General features: G+C 40.1%; 1 pseudogene; it reads right to left on the bottom strand.

Annotated features, from left to right (window-relative positions):
• Positions 1-4,489: 4,489 nt before the first annotated feature.
• On the bottom strand, positions 4,490-6,339 carry LOC118471890 (putative pectinesterase 63; annotated as a pseudogene).
• Between the last annotated feature and the right edge of the window lie 5,918 nt (positions 6,340-12,257).

The raw sequence follows: 12,257 nt of genomic DNA, 5'->3' as shown, positions 1-12,257 counted from the left end.
TTTACTTTTGATTTGCACTTTGTCCATCACTTGGGATACTCTAACACTTAAGCACTTGTGTTGGCACTCAATCACCAAAATACTTAGAAATGGCCCAAGGGCACATTTCCCTTTCACCTCAACGCCATGGAGAGGAGCGGCGCCGCCAGCAGCCGTCTGTTTCCCCCTGGTCTGGTCCCCTCCGTCCGATTCAGATCGAACGGCTCGGACCACGGATAACGCTTCGCGCACGCGTGCCTGACGCCCTGGCTCGCCTGTCAGCGCCCAAGTCCTCTGGAGCTGGGCCCACTTGATTATTGCGCCCTCCCCCTCTGCCGCTGACGACCCTAGCCCCGCTTGTCATCCGCGCCTGCGCGCCCGCGCCTGCGCGATCTAATCTCAGCCGTCGGTTTCTGATCCAACGGTTGGGGGAGCCCGATACCCCTTCGCGTGGCTGTTTTGCTTAAGAAACCCCCTGGTTTTAGGAAATCAACCCATCATCCTCTGTTTCAGGGCATAGGTCCCTGGTTTGTTTTAATTAGACCCCTGGACTTTTATTTAATCACAGATTTAGCCCTAATTTCATATTTCAAACTTCAAAACTTGTTTATTTCATATCTTTTTCATATGAACTCCAAATTTAGTGGTTCAAATTACAAAATGTTCACCAAATTATTCTCTGTTCAAATAAAATATGACCAACTGTAATATGTACACTTTAATTTTTACACTTAGAATATAGAATTAAAGTATCTTTTGATTTATTTATTTAATGAAATAAATAAAAGGAGAACCCTAGGAATAAAGTATATTCAATCTTGTGAGATTAGTGTTATGCATTACTTGGATATTTTTTTGTCTTAACCTCTAGGCCTTAATGACATAAATAGAATTAGGAATGTAATTATGGATAATACTTAAAAGATAATCAAATTTCTAAATGAGAGTAGTTTATCTTATAATTCTAGCTTTCATTTGTTTTAATCACTACTTAACCTTTTTGAGCTATGTTCCAAACATTTAGAGAGTAATCAATTCCCCAATTAGGATTAGTCCATTTTTATAACTTGACCTCATTCCTCTGTACTTAATAATGTACCTTCTTGAGTTGTGTGCCAATATTTGTTCATGTGTGATGTGATGTTCATTTTTACCTACCAAATGTATTGAATGTATGCTCGCTTTACTTAGACAACGAGCAGCTCATGGTTCGTGAGTGTGTTGCCGAAGATCCCTCTGAGCAAAAACCTGGTGAAGGCAAGTGTCCTCAGACCTATCATGTCCTACTCTACTTTATAATTCACTGTCCCGCATTACTTTATTGAAACCTAAGGATTGACTAGTTTGTATTTCCCTTACCCTTGTTTACCTTTTTGGGTTAATCATGGTTAGCTTATGCTATTGCTTAAACTTAATCAATGAACATGATGTGATCTTTTATGATACGATGATGTTATCCCGATGGGGTCCTTGTGATTACTTTAGGGGGCTTAGGCTCTTTTCTGAGTACCTCTCCGTAAGGACCTGTTTGGGGAGTGACAACCCGGGATAACACTGCAACCATGAGGGTGGAATGGGACGCCCTTAGCTGATTAATTAGAGGAACCAGAGGAGTAGTTGGCTTCACCGTAGGGCCGTCAATGGGATCCAGGCACAGTACTTTCTCTGCCGAGGTTGGTTGCAGAGGTTCTTTGATTTGGTTTTGTTAGTCACCCTTCCTTTGGGGAGATGTACTGTGTTTATCAAAATGGAGAAACCTAACAGGCGGCTATGACCTCTAGGAAATCTTTGTAAAGGCTACATAGTGAGACCCTGCTAGGTCACCTTGTTAGTGTTCATTGGGGAGGCTAGAACCCCGGGCAGAATGGGAATCACGGCTTGTGGGTAAAGTGTGCAACCTCTGCAGAGTGTTAGAAACTGGTATATTAGTCGTGCTCACAGTTATGAGCATCCTTGGGATCCTCTTCGATTAGAAGAACAATGGTTACTTTTATGATGATGATTAACAATGATAATTATAATCCTGATCTCTGGTATTTCCTCTTGGAGGGAGTGCCTTTGGGTAATAACTGGGTTATTACTAAAACTTGGCTCTACTTATAATAATAAAACTTGACCTACTAAAAGCAACTGTTTAACCTTAACTCCACATACCGCTAGTCCACCTTAGCCAAACGAGACATTTGCTGAGTACGTTGATGTGTACGCACCCTTGCTTTACAAACCACCCAGTTAGTTGCCTGTGTAGGCTTATCTTCTATGTTTCGATACTCCACGCTTTGATTTAATGTTGAACATTATGTTTATGTAATAGACTCTGTGGATGTCTTAGACATCTTGATGTAACTAAGTACCTTTGCTATTTAATTCAAGGATTGTGTGATGATGTCCAATTATGTAATCGCTATGTACATGAGTTCTGATCCTGGCACGTACATGGTTCGCATTCGGTTTACCTTCCAAAACCGGGTGTGACAGCTAGGGATCCATTATGAGGCTTTCACAAAATATCCTTAGTACAAAGCCACCCGCTAAGGTTTCCACGTCAGTATTGATGGCCCTCTAGGTGAGGTAACTTAGCCAAGACTACCACCCCATGTTAACATGAGCTGCCACCAAACCATTGCCACCCCTGTTGCCCATCTTTCAAGTAGGGTTGCTAAGCACCAACATTTCTAATATTTAAATCACCAAGTTAGTGAATAGTGAAATTATTTATTTTTGAAATATAAAATAATACTCGTGTCAAAATATTGTTGCAGGGGCTAGTTCATGATTTAGCGTATACATCGGGTCTCTTTTCAATAGTTTCTAAACTGAAAAATCTTAGAATTAATTTTATTTACACGTAGGGACTAAAATGCAAAATGTGCTTCTTCTACCTTGAGCTCTTGCTCACGCGTAGGGATGGAGCTCGGCGAGCAGGGGAGCAGGGCGCGCGTGGTCTCGGTCGGGTAGGGAACGAGCGCGTCCGAGGCGGGGCGAGGCGTGGACAGCAAGGCTCGACAGCGAGCGGGCGCAGACGGTAAGGCTCAGGCGGTCGGCGTTTCGGTGAGGGTGAGAGAGCACGATGAGTGAGGGAGAGAGCTCGGGTAGGGAGAGAGGTGGGAGCTCGGGCGGGTTTTATAGAGAGAGGGGATGAGAGGGAGAGTCGAGCGGGGAGAGAGATAGATGGTCGGCCATGAACGCCATCAATGGCAGCAGCTAATAACTCGGCCGTTACCGGCTTGAAGGAGAGGGAAGTGGGGGAGGGAGAGAGAGGGAAACAGCGCGGGCGGTTTCCGGTTCGGGGAAACGGACTGGCGCGGACGTCGAGGCGCAGGCGTGGCGCACGGCGCGGCTCGGCCGGGCACGGGAGGGAGACAAAGGAGAGGGGCCCTGGGTGGGCCCCACTGGTCGGTGAGAGATGGGGAGGAGGGAATAGGGAAGCGGTGGCTGATGGGCCTGATGGGCCGAAATGGCCGGTTAGGTTTAGGGTTTTCGGTTTTTTTTCTTTTGTTTTCTTTTCTATTTAAAAATATAAGTAAATATATTTTTAAATAATTCAAAAAAATCATAATAATTATTTCAAAATTATTTATAACTAAAATATTTATTGTTGGACCAATACTTCTATATTAATTGATTGGATTCTCAATATAAAAGAAATTCTACTAAGCATCCATAAATCAAATATGAGCAAACAAAATTACTCTAAATGCAAATAAAAATCAAACACTTGAAAGATGTCGGAGATATTTATGTGCTATATTTTTACTAATAATAGTAATTTAGGCATATATCAATTAAGCTAATTTGGTTTTATACAAAATATATTTGTATACTATTATTAGCAAGATGTCAGAGATATTTATGTGCTATATTTTTACTATAGAGGAGTGAGACGAAGAGTGTCATGTAAGTTATAGAGTAGAAACAAATTCTACTAATGCATAAAATCATTTCCCATTCTCCACCCCATGAATTTGGGATAAGCTTATATCTGAACTTTGGAAAGTGGTGGATATTGAGTGAATTCCAATTCCTCTAAAATGAAGGGATCCAAACACCCCGTAAATGCAAATAAAAATCAAACACTTGAAAGAAAAAATCATTAGCATATTATTACCACTAATAATCTAAATGCATTATTTTTAGTTGATGGTTTTTGTGGTGTTACACATATACTAGGAGCAAACATATTAGATACCTTATTTGTTGTCATATCACCACCAAAACCCTCAAATGGGTTGATTGCACTTACAACCATCAAGCCTCCTTCCCCAATCGCACTACTGCGATTCACACGCACAAACATAGGGTCCAGGCCGATGGCACTGGCCATAGACATAGTTGGTCGCTTGCTTTTGATTGCTACAGGACATCAAAAACAAGCCAACACAAGTTATCAAATCATAAACTTCTCCCTTCAATTAATCCTTCTTCGAAGGTTAATTGAAGAGAGAAGAAGAAGGGGCACAAATGCTTATATATTAACAAGGATGAAATGTAAACAGTTACGAGCAAGACATGTTACTCATCTTCATGCTTCCACACTTATTATTTCACTCCTTGCAATATAACAAACAATTACAAACATACCTTCGGCTTCATACAAGTGATAGCTCAAAGGTACTTCGAAGGCTGAGCTAAATGAAGCTTTGAGCTCTCGAAAGGTGAATTTATGCATGACACTGTTACTCTATTTATAGGCGAGAGGTACAACTTCGTATGAAATTACAAGTACACCCATGAAGTTTACACATATGATTTACAAGTATCACATGGGAAATATCGTCATTCCTCCTTCCTTCTTGCTGAACAAGACTTCTGGTTCATCCTCTTTTCTACTTTGTTTATTTGTTATTTTTCAATCGCGAGAACAAATGAAGCCCATCCACGACTTGTTTACAACACATGCATAATTTATAGATAGGGATAAAATATATACGCAAAACTTATTTAATTTGGCTCATTATTAATTAGTGGTAGATGATGATCTTTGATGATCTCTGAGGATTCTATATATTCAAACTGATAGCAATGTTTCAGCATCAGTAGGTGGTATGGACAGGATCCATGAATCTCCGTTGATAAAATCTGTCCCAAGAAAGTATATGGCTTCAGCGTATCTAAGTTTGACGTGCCATATTTTCTCTAACCCAGGTCCATAGCACTTGAAAGTGGCACAGCGTCTACCAGTCCTGCATAGATATAGATATGAGATAACAAGTGTATATATATATAAAGAGAGAGAGAGAGATTTTGCTGCATGCATGGGTCGGCATACATATTACTGGGCATGAAGATGTTCCCTTTGTCGTAGATTATGGGCACAACCTCCTTAGCAATCTGGGTGTAGGAGTAGATGGAAGGCGTGCCCATCCTTCCGAGGAAGATTTGTTGCCCTTCCCCGGTGATGGTACATGTCTTGAAGGAGAAGCCTCCCTCCCCTGGGGCAACCTTGATTGGATTGTCGTGAATGTCAAGTTGAGGTGGTGCCACAGGCAAGGTCATGATCTCCTCCATGTTGTTCACAGAAACAATGGCGCAGTCCTCGTAAAAGGACTTGGCAGAGCCAAAGATGAAGTCGATGGTGCCCCTGATGGTGCAGGACTTGAAGTAGTGCAGCCCCATCTGGTCATACAGGGCGCCTTGTCCACCTTCAATTGTGCAGTTGTAGAAGGTTGCCTTTGTTCCTAGCACCCGCAACGCTGGCGCCTCGCCTTCTGCCTTCTTCTTCTTCGCTGCTGCTGCAGCATCATTCCTAAAGACGACACCATAGGCAATGAAGTAGTCGGACTCTACGGTCATGGTGCTACTACCATCTACTCCAAGGGGCTTGCTATCCTTCCCCAGGGTGGCGGCAGTGTCGTTCCACACAATGATGGCAGGTTGATGGGGTCATCTGATCTTATGGTGACGAATGGCTTGCTTTTGCTCACCAATACCTTCTCTCGGTACACGGTGCCACCGCTGAGGATGAGGATGTACCGTTTGGTGCTATCATCAGGGATGTTAGCGATGGACTCCCCGATGGTCCTATAGCCTTGTTCCTCAGAGTTGGTAGGGTTGATGAAATTGGTTACCGTGTTAGCCTGGGCAGAGCAGAGCACGGTGTCCTTATTCTTCTTGGTGCATCCATCGGCTGTTGAAACGTCCTTTGCCCCGACCCCCCGTAGTGCACTCACCCAAAAATCCAAGGGCAACTCCTCGCATGACGCCCCCGGCACTAGCGACACAAGCTCCAAGAGTAGGAGGGCCGCTAGGAGCTGGATGGAAATTACAATGTAGCTCGTCTTCTGTTGATTCTTCCTCCTGCTCTCCATGACGATCACTCTTTCTTTCTTTCTCTCCTCAAATTCTTTAATTAGGTTGTCTGTCTTCTTCTTTAATCTTGTTATATATAGATAGCTAATAAGCTAGTTTGCATCCAAAATCCAATTCAAATAATTAAGGTGTCTAATATATGGAAGGTCACCATTAGGCGCCTAATTTTAGACTTGGATTCATTCCACATGCATGCATGCATATATGCAAGGGTAACACAAAAATCTCTGGTGCATATATATATATAAGCGATGGAAAAATAAAACAAATAATTGGTTTTATTCGATCCAAGGTGATTCATATAACGTCCAACCGCGCGACTCCTATATATAGATGATATATGCTAAATAAAGTTCTCATGGATTGAATAAGTCGCTACCTTTGCGCATAATCCTAGTAGAACCAATGTTATCATCTTGCAATTTCAATAGACAACACTAACTAAATTTCTATTGTTTTTATAAAAGGTTTTATACATTTGTTTAGCTAGTTTGTTTGAGAATTATATGGAATTTTGTAGAATTCCTATAATTTGAAACATATATGTTTTTGGATTTCTTGCCTTTTCATTAATTTCACTATGTGGAGAAAGAGTTTCAAAAACATCAACTAAATCTCCAAAAGGCTTTTTCTCTTTTTTCAAAACCAAATTTTCAAAGTTATATTTCAAAATACTATTACAACAAATGAGTTTAGGTTTTTGTTTCAAAAGTCCTCGTTTGATAGAGCTCTACTCCATGATTTTGTAGCTCAGAGAGTTGATTCTCTAATAGAGCGATTCTGAGGGATTCTCTAACAGAAGTGAACCTATCTAACAAAAATTGTTTGGCAAATAGTATGAGAAGTGATTTATGAGGGGTTGGAGAATGGGGAGCCTTTATAGAATTCAAAGTTAACCCTATCTTCTAGAGCTATGCAAGGCTACACCTCTAGATTACAACATTTTCAAAAGCGGTAACAAGAACAGGTATTGAAATTCTAGGGTAGTCAAGCAACAACGAGTATTCAACCAATTCCTACTAACTTAAATGCATCAAGCATTATATTTAGGGTAAAAGTTTTATAAAACACAAGGAACAGGGTTGGATGCACTAGGGCTTGCATTAGTTGTAGTGTAGAGTAGATGACCAAGAAAACCCAATAGTTCCATTGAGTGAAGACAAGGCTCTGGGAATTACTTCACAATATGACCGATTCGTCGTAACATAATCTACGTGTAAAGTAAAGTTGCATGATATGATCATGATGTGATGATGGAATGAACATAGGTGCAAGATAAATAATCTAAAACGACAAAACCTTGAGTACAACTTTCCTTCACAGTAAAGTTGCATTTGATTTCCGATAAAACCCTAATTATTTCGCTAATCAAGTTAAGTAGGGTTCTAGACAACATTATGCATATGCCATGGATCAACTTAGGTGTTTGGGATCAATGGAATTCATACAATCCCAAAACCAACACAACAAATTAATTATTTTATTACTTCTATTACGTTATTTCTTTGTTAAAGGAAAAAGTACTTCAAATTAAGCAAAACATTGTTAACTAATTGAACATGTTCTAAATAGAATCAAACTTTTTCTATGAGCTACTCTAAGTCTGTGCAATAATAAATCTAAGTCAAAATCCACGAAAACGGCTTTGTATTTTGGTTTCCTTATTGCTTATGGTATCAAATTGACGATAATAGCTTAACATACTTGGTTACCAGATACCCATCGGGAAGCACATTACAGTACATGTATGCTTTTAGCCAGCATTCTATTAAAATGGGAGGATATGGATTGATAAGGTTCAATATGGAATTGTTACCACATGCTCATTGTTTATTTTCCCCTTGGTTGGTAATAATAGGAGCAGTGCAAATAATCTATGCAGTTTTAACCTCTCTTGGTCATTGATTTTTTTAAAAAAAAGAATAGCCTACTCCTCTGCATCTCACACGGGTTTCATAATTATAGGAATTGGTTCCATAACCAACATTGGACTAAATGATGCTATTTTACAAATATTATCTCATGGATTTCTTGGTGGGAATGGCTTGTGATAGAATGTGGCGATTTTGATTTAGACATTACAGTGAACACCCGGTGAGCTCCATATAAAACTTCACTATTTTCACCATTGAAAGTAGCCCAGAAGGGGGTAAATAGGCTACACCTAAAAAATTCACCAAAAACTTGGAAATGATGTCAAATCAATAGTTTAGTGTAGGCCGGTTGAAACGCTACTAGGGGCTGTTGAACTAGTCCAGTTGAGAGAATAGATCTAGCTAAGAACAACATGAAGTATAATGAGAGATTCTTTGAATCGAAAAACACAGGGTATAATCTAAGTGAAAATCCACACACACAACGAATCGCTCGATGTCTTTCTTAACAAAGATAAAGTGCAGCACATGAACAAAGCAACAACACAAATACACGAGATTTATGCCAAGGTTCGGCCACACCACAAAGGTGCCCTAATCCCTGTTGAGCAGCCCACATACGGCTCGGTCTTTTCTAGCCCTAGCCCTTCACAGGCTGACCACCAAGGTCAATGCAACCACTTTCTCAAACTTGCTCAAAGAGCATGTGATACAAACTTCTTCGGGTCGTCCACAAATTCAGAGACTCCTAAGCAACCTCAACCGTCATGGAACACGAGGTTCAAAGAGTAACAAACCCACACAAGAGAGTGTTTGCAACAAGCTCAAGGGATGGATAAAGAGGAGGGAGATCAAAAACCATGTCTGAAATCAAAGAACTCAAACCTCACACCAAGGCTCCTTCAATCAATTGAACTGGTTTTAGCCTCAAACATCGACGAGGGAGAGAGTTGGGGTGTGAGAGAAAAAGTTAGAGCTTTTTGTCTCATGTTTGGTGAACAATGAATGTGTTGGTTAGCCGGAGTAAATGAGGGGGGAGAGAGAGAGGAGAGTGTATATATAGGGGCCTCTCAAATGGGGTTGACTGTTCGAACTTTATGCGTGAAATGCGGTTGAACTACACCCCAAAGCCAATTGAACTAGTTTTTAGCAAAACTAAACTTGGTTCAACAAGCCAACTCAATTGGGGAGTTCAATCATCCTACCCTGGTTGAACCGCCCCTAAGGGCCCATTCAACTGCCTATTTAGCAGGACTTTGCAGAATGGTCCTCTGACCGAGGGATAGTTGAGCCGCCACTAGCTGGCCGGTTCAACCTCCTTTACAATATAGCTGCCAGACTGTGCTACAAGGTTTGGCAAAACGACCAACTGCTGAGATAGTGGTTGAACAACTCCAAAGGGGCCGACTCAACTGGGTTTGAGCAAAGAGGTCTATGGTGAAAACTCGGTTGAACCACCCTTGGGTCAGTTCAACCCGTTTTGAGCAGAGAGCTCCACTGGCTTGGGCGAGTTGACCTACGCCTGAGGGTAGGTTCAAGTGCCTTTGACCAGAGAGGAAGTCCAACAACAAAACCTCGAACCAGTTGGACTCGCACGAAAGGTCCAAAGATTTGTTTTTTTTGAAATAAGCTTTTGAAACAGAGAAACTTGAGCTTTGCCAACACCGTTACCTTTGTGGATCCCTCTTAGTTGTACGATGATTCCTACAACTCAAGAAATATGGAATTTGAATCAGTCGTTGCATGGAATCACAGGAAACACGCCATATGATTTGAAGTACTTATCCAATTTGTGTTCCATTTTTGTTTGAAATTAACGTTTGTACTGCTTCTATCTTTGAAATAACTCAACATATTGCCACACCTAGTTCTGGGGGCAAAACCGAATGCATAGAATATGTGGGCCAGGATCCATTTTCCACACATATGTTGATGTCGCAAGTGTAATATATCAAAATACAATGCAATAAAGGCGTAAAGAGAGTAGAGTAACTTTATTACATCATCCAAAACATTGTATCTTAACAAGTATCATAATCAAAGTACGGCAGAACTAAACATGGACACTCTTCCACAGGAAGGTGACTGGCGCATCGTTACACTCAAAACTCATCAACGTCATCTGCGAAGTCTCCGTCATCACCATCTAATCAAAATATTAGCAAGGGTGATCTCACTTATGGTCGGGGCTCAGCAAGTGGGGGAAATTAATGCATGTTAACAAGGTAGGCTATGGATAAGCGGTAAGCATTTTAGTTGGTCAATATTTTATTAGCAACACCTGTCTTACTAATAAGTGTGTATCCCAAATATCCCAATTAATAAAAGGCATAAGATTGTATCAAAAACACTTAAGTGTAATCACTTAATCAAACCACTGGTAGATCCTCATATCACGATTTATTTTCCATCTTTAAGTTCAATTATCATGTGAGGGTCCAGGTTGCTCTTAACCGTGAGCACGGTTGACATATCAGTTTTACACTGTGCAGAGGTGGTACAACTTTACCCACAAGCCATGTATCCCATCTAGCCTAGGTTGATCGGACCCATAAACATTGCCGAGATGAATGGCTAGGGATCCATTATGAGGCCTTCACAAAATATACTTAGTACAAAGCCACCTGCTAAGGTTTCCACGTCAGTATTGATGGCTCTTTGGGTGAGGTAACTTAGCCAAGACTACCACCCCATGTTAACATGAGCTACCACCAAACCACTGCCACCCCCTCTTGCCCATCTTTTAGGTAGGGTTGCTAAGCACTAAGTCTATAGAGCTAATTACCAAAGCCAGAGCCATTATAGCACTCGTGGTTAGACTGTTATCCTAGGTGGTCACTCCATGTTCCATTTAACAAAAAATGTTCTTGTTTAACCATCGGGTTAACCTCATAATAAAACTTCATTTCCGAAACATAGTATCATTTAAAAGAGTGACAACATATTTATCAAGTTGAGCAATAGCAAAAATTGCTAAGCATAGCATTTATCCCAGGGTAATTCAAGGAATAGGGTTGGTAATTCTAGGAAATCCTTATTTAGGAAAATCCCATCAAATTATGCAATATATATCCAAAAGTAAACATTATTGTATGCATTATTTAGGTACAAATAGAAATGCAGAGGGAGAATCCACTTGCCTTGCTCGAAAGTGTCCTATGGGTCGTCATCGAACGTGTTTGGTTCGTCTACCTCATAGTCAACTTCTAGCATCGATTTGCGTATCGTACATACAAAAGAATACGTACGCCAAATAAATAAACATACACCATTACATGGGTAATCATTCACCATTACATATACATTCATACATCACACAACTATACTCATAAATACGTCCAAAGCATAAATACTTATTAATCCACTATGGCTTCTACTTTGAGTTATCATTGGTGGAAATATGAGTAGGTGACTATGACGCTAGTTTATCTAGTATAATGTAAATAAAAATGACTTAACAAACTTTACGGAAAATAATTGTTTTTATTACTAATAATAGACTTTTGGGTTTTATCCTTTTCTTTCTAGATAGAAATTTTACGTATAGCTAAAAATGTTTATTTCTAAATCACCTAACATTAATATTCCAAGAGTTAATGTAGACTACTAATTGGACTTTAGTAATATAATCATGATGATTTTGACATAAAGAAATATTTTACTAATTCTAAGTAATTAAGTGCTATACATATGAATACATTAATCATGACTAGTAAAACCTATATTTTTAATCTGACCAAAAATACGTGGCCTAGTATTTCTTCTACATTCTTATATCAATAAAATACTTAAATTACTACTAACAAATATTGTTCCATGTGCTAAAGCGAAGTTAATCGTGAACGTTTCTAATATTTAAATCACCAAGTTAGTGAATAGTGACATTATTTGTTTTTGAAAAATAAAATAATACTCGTGTCAAAATATTGTTGCAGGGGCTAGTTCACGATTTAGCATATACATCGGGGTCTCTTTTCAATAGTTTCTGAACTGAAAATCTCGGAATTAATTTTATTTACATGCAGGGACTAAAATGCAAAATGTGCTTCTTCTACCATGAGCTCTTGCTCACGCGCACGGATGGAGCTCGGCGAG

The sequence above is a fragment of the Zea mays genome, chromosome 5 (genome assembly GCF_902167145.1).
Source record: "Zea mays cultivar B73 chromosome 5, Zm-B73-REFERENCE-NAM-5.0, whole genome shotgun sequence".
Taxonomy (NCBI): domain Eukaryota; kingdom Viridiplantae; phylum Streptophyta; class Magnoliopsida; order Poales; family Poaceae; genus Zea; species Zea mays.
This window is presented reverse-complemented; position numbering and strand designations above follow the sequence as displayed.